This window comes from Tenrec ecaudatus, chromosome 16 (genome assembly GCF_050624435.1).
Source record: "Tenrec ecaudatus isolate mTenEca1 chromosome 16, mTenEca1.hap1, whole genome shotgun sequence".
Taxonomy (NCBI): domain Eukaryota; kingdom Metazoa; phylum Chordata; class Mammalia; order Afrosoricida; family Tenrecidae; genus Tenrec; species Tenrec ecaudatus.
The window spans coordinates 64,686,501-64,691,441 of NC_134545.1; the positions used below are offsets into that span (position 1 = coordinate 64,686,501).

Here is a 4,941-nt window from a genome sequence, read left to right on the forward strand (position 1 = left end):
AAAAAAGTAGAATAATCAAACTTTAACAAGTTCCAGTGTAATAAAATGCTGGGATGTTAATCTAGGGTACAAACACTGGTTTTTCTAGAATGATAATTTTGAGGATGGCTTCTTTAAACATGGCAGTCGAACACCACATTATTGTCTTTAAGTTTTCACTCAAATTTGCTTAATATAACAGGTTTTTGAAATATTTCATGACATCATGATATCTAATCTTCACATATGTGAAGGCTTCAGAAAGTTACTGAACATTTTCCATTATTTAAAACTTTTTAACTTGAATTTTTTGAAGCTACCTCATACTAATCATTTAATTGTCACTACTCAAAAGTAGTCCTTGTTGATGGGAACACATTGCTTATCAGACAGAGTATTGTCGAGGTGATTATAATGGATTAAATATCTGCCTTGAATAGTTAAAACCTTATAATTTGTTCTCTTGACCCATTTTGAGTTTGATCTCGCTTTTTTGGCTTTTCTTTTGAAGTAGAGTTTCTCTCTTTGCATTTTGTACTGGTAACCTTCTCCACTCTCCGTTATATATTTTTATATATTTTTCAGTACTGGAAGGAAACCAGTATAGGAAACCCAGGATTGAGGAATCAGTAGAGACAAGAACTAGATTCAGGGTTGCGGGGTGGGGTGGGGTGGGGGGTGCAACAAAGGAGGTGGTGTGTAATGGGGAGCTGGTAACAAGGAGGGCAAGAAGGAAAGGTTTGGAAATGGATTGTGATAGCAACTGTATGACACTTCTTGAGATGACTGAACTATTGAGTTATGTGATGTCTGGATAAAATAACTCTTAAAAAGTAGCTCTTGTCATCTGAATTTTTATAGATGATGATAATGGAGGCAGGAAAGAGGTCAAGTAACTTGCTTAAGGCCACACAGAGTGTGTGTTTGGAAAAAACCCCAAATCTACTGCTTGTTTTGCTACGCATTCCTTTCTCTAAGTCAGCCAGATACGTCTTCCTCATCTGTTGTTATTTCATGGCCTAACTGCCTTAAAAGAAGACAAGTGCTGTCTATCAGTAACTTCTCCTGAAATGTGACATTCCTTCTCAGCTAACCACGGAGAGAAGGATATCACCGTGCATGGTTCTTAGAGCGTATTTTCCTTAGATCAAAGAAGGTCCAAGAACCCCCCAAAGGAATCTTGATTGGACTGTTTTACCTTCTGCTCACTGCTGTTAGATCAGTGTCATAAATAACTCCGAAGGCTGGAAATTCATTTAATTCCTGCTGCTTGTTCAAACCACATTTAAGGAGCACACAGTAGTAATGAGCATATGTATATGTGTGTGTGTGTGTGTGTGTGTTACTTTCTTTGAGTAGCAATACATCCTGGTTTGCTAGTTAATGCACATTTTAGTTTGTGCTTTAATTTGGAAAATGTGTGCTATTTGTAGGATGTGGTTTTTGTCAGTAGCTGTTGTTAGTTGTCATGAGTTGACTCAGATCCTTTTGACCCTATACACAACAGAACCAAACACAGCAGCTACTGGGTCAACTCATCTAGTCTTTTGGCCATCCTGCCACTTTACCAAGAATGATGTCCTTTTCCAGGAACTGGTCTCTCCCGACAATATGAGGGGATACTCATCCCAAAATGGAATTGTGCTGGCAGAGTGGAGATTTCAAAGTATGCATTTTTTCCCACTGAAGGAGCATCCAGCAATTTGCTCTGAGTTAGTGCACCCAGTGGCGTCACCTGGGAAGGTTCTTTTGATCACAGTGAATTTCTACTATGAAATACACATCCTACAAATAACAAACATTTCATAGAAGCAGTTTCATTCTAACCTTGTTTTCTGTGATGGCCAATTAAGGAGAACTGTGTGTAGCTGTGAAATTTTGTTTCCTGCTTGGGAAAAATGCTACAGACTGTTGGGACATTGAACACAACTTACAAGGACTCAAGTATATGAGTGGTTTTCTCATTTCAAAAAAGGTGAAATGTTGGTTGATGACAAACTTCATCATTGATGTCTCATCGACTTCTTGAATGGACAAAAATATTGGCTTGTAGTGTATTTGGAGTTCGTTCCACCAGGTCAGTTTGTTAATCAAGTGTTCTATTTAGAGGTTTTTGAAAAGAGTACATAACAGTGTACAACAAAAAAGGCCCAATTTAAACAACAACAACAACGGCCTGATCTGTGGCAGATAGAGGACTGACTTTGCCACCATGACAATGGATCTGCTCATACAGCCATCTCAGTGCACCAGTTTTTGGCAAAAAATAGCATGCCTTTATTGCCCCATACACCTTACTCACCTGAACTTGCTCTCTGTGACTTCTTTTTGTTTCTGTAAATGAAGAGGGACATGAAAGGATAGAGATTTGAGGATGTAGAAGAGGTGAAGAAATAAAAGAGGGAGGTGCTGTCAGCCATTCAAACAGATGAGTTAGAAAAATGTTTCCAAGAATGGAATCGAAGCTTTGACAAATGGATGAAGTGTAATGGAGAGTACTTTGAAGGTGATAAGGTTGCTTTGGAAAAAAGTACATAGCTTTGAAAAACAAAATCCATTTTTTGGGGGGTACCCCCTTGTATGTCCAAAGTATGAAGACAAAGTCTTGCATTCTTTGCCTCTAAGGATCTCTCTGGCCTGAATTTCTTCAAAAACAGATCTGTTTGTCCTTTTAGCAGTCATGGTACTTTCAATATTTTTCTTCAGAACCACAATTCAAATGCATCAATTCTTTTATGGTCGTCCTTATTCAGTGTCCAACTTTCACGTGCATATGATGTAATGGAGAATACCATGGCTTGGGTCAGGTGCACCTTCGTCCTCAAAGACACATCCTTGCTCTTCAATACTCTAAAGAGATCTTATGCTGCCTATTTACCTCATTCAATAGGTCTTTTGAGCTCTTGACTGCTGCGTCCATGGTACTGATTGTGGAAATACTCAACAACTTGGACCTTTTCTGCAAAACTTCAAAAGTGAAGTGTTGGCCAAATGGAGCCCCCTCTCTACAAATAACAAAATGCTTACCAAGATGTCTCATTTTCCTTTTTCAATTGCGAAACTGGCTGCCTTCCTACTGGCGAGACTCGTAAGCAGATAAAAACCTCAATCAAAAAGAAAGAAGCTTCTACTTTTTAAATCAGATCTGTCCTGAATTTAAGATCCAAGGCAGCATCTGCATGCCTCACTTTTTATGTTCAGTAAATAGGTATTGGTAATATGCTATGTTTACAGTTTTATTTAAAAGTTGTTAAGAGCAGAGGCTTAGGCCACTTTGGAGGTGAGAGGCCCCTGAGCGGTAGGGAAGAGTTGGGTGGCACCGGTGGGAAGCAGCGGGGGGAGGGGGAGAGTAGGGCTGGGGTGCTTTCCGATCCCCCATCCAGCCCCACATGAGCCTGTGATATTTTCCTTATATGATTGGGCCCCTTTGGGCAGCGCTGCTTGCCTGGAGCTTGAGAGGATTCTGAGAGTCGGTAGGTAGGCAATTTGGGGCCAGAGGATCAGGCGCGGGGCAGGTGAGGTGAAGGGCAGCCGATTAGGGAAGAGGGGAGGTTTAGGGGCGCCTCCGCCGGTGTACTGGAGCCCTGGTCGGTGATGAGGTGACCACTGCGCAATCTGAGTTTTGGAAACCAGATGATGGAGCGTAACCTAAGCACGGACTGAGGCCAGAAGGAAAAAAAAGTTGTTAAATATATGATATCTCTGTGAAATAGTTAAAGTTTATTGTGCCAACCTGGCTAATAAACACATGTGGGATTAATTGAAGGGCGGAGAGATAAATGGCTTCGCGAGCCTCACCTTTTTTGTCTCTTGCTCTTTGATCATTGACCAATGTGCAGCTGCCTTGCTTGTTCTGTGCCTCCATTTGCAAGCTACACTACCTGTGGGACACCTAACCTGTGGACTGTGTCACTATAATTTGAGGTTCCTTTAAGACCTACTTCACCACACCATTGGAGTTTACATCTCTTGAGCTGGGGACTGTCAGACCCTGTCATCTGGCTGACTGTTGGTGACCTGCCTTGCTGTTTGCTGCCTGTGCCCAGATAGCCTGAATTACTCTACAGAGGACTACCCAGTGGTCCTTAAGACTTGAAGGACTGCCTGTGTTTCACAGCTGTCTCACGGGAGTGAGTTGCACTGAGCCACTTGTACTATAAAGTTTAATTAACTGTTTAATTCTTATGTTATATATCTATCTGTATAAATATATATAAAATTATTAACATTCAGGTTTTGTTTCTCTAGAAAACCCTGTCTAACACATTTGGTACCAGGAGTGTTTCTAGAGAAATAAGATCATAAATATAAAATCTTAAATGGGCTCTCCAGCCCGATTAGTTTTAACAGCACTAATAATGCTACTTCTAAGCCCCAAAGCATGGATAAGTCTGCTACTCTTCCTAATCCATGGTGTGAAATAGCAAAGCTAATACCTCAAGTACCTCCACCGGTAGATGAGATGCTGGTTAAAGGAGAGGCTCTGAATGATCGTATCTTTGATATTTTCCAGGAGTTTTGTCAGGATGACAAGTATAGGAAACTGGTTGGCTGGTCCTTCTTACAATGGAAAGTGTGATTAAGGAGAGGGATGGTCTCAGAGCCTCAGAAGTGCGCCTCAGGTGCAGACTAACAGATTTGAAAGCTTCCGTCTGTGCTACAAAGGAGAGCCTTCTCTCCTCTGGTCATAGAGCAAAACTAATTTTAAGAACAATTTATGGAGTCTCTAGCCTTTTGTTGAAAGTTATATTGGCTAAAGAATAATGCCATATTATTTTCTTGTCCTATCCATTTTTATTTATTTGAGGAGGAAAGATAAGAGGTTGACATAAATAATTATAGAAAATCAACTAGTATTTATTAACAAATTTGGCACTGAAAAATCTTTGAAAGCAGGTATCTTTACTGGAAGTAGCGATGTTTGCTTGTTCTCACATATTTACTATAATTTCCATCAAATTA

The 4,941-nt window shown here is 40.3% G+C and overlaps 2 non-coding genes across 2 annotated transcripts; both read left to right on the forward strand.

The window, feature by feature from the left end:
* The first annotated feature begins 3,342 nt into the window (after positions 1–3,342).
* LOC142430105 (small Cajal body-specific RNA 17) lies at positions 3,343–3,486 on the forward strand. The gene has a single exon (XR_012780577.1).
* A 78-nt stretch (positions 3,487–3,564) lies between these two features.
* LOC142430065 (small Cajal body-specific RNA 18) lies at positions 3,565–3,647 on the forward strand. Its single transcript, XR_012780542.1, has one exon.
* The last annotated feature ends 1,294 nt before the right edge of the window (positions 3,648–4,941 follow it).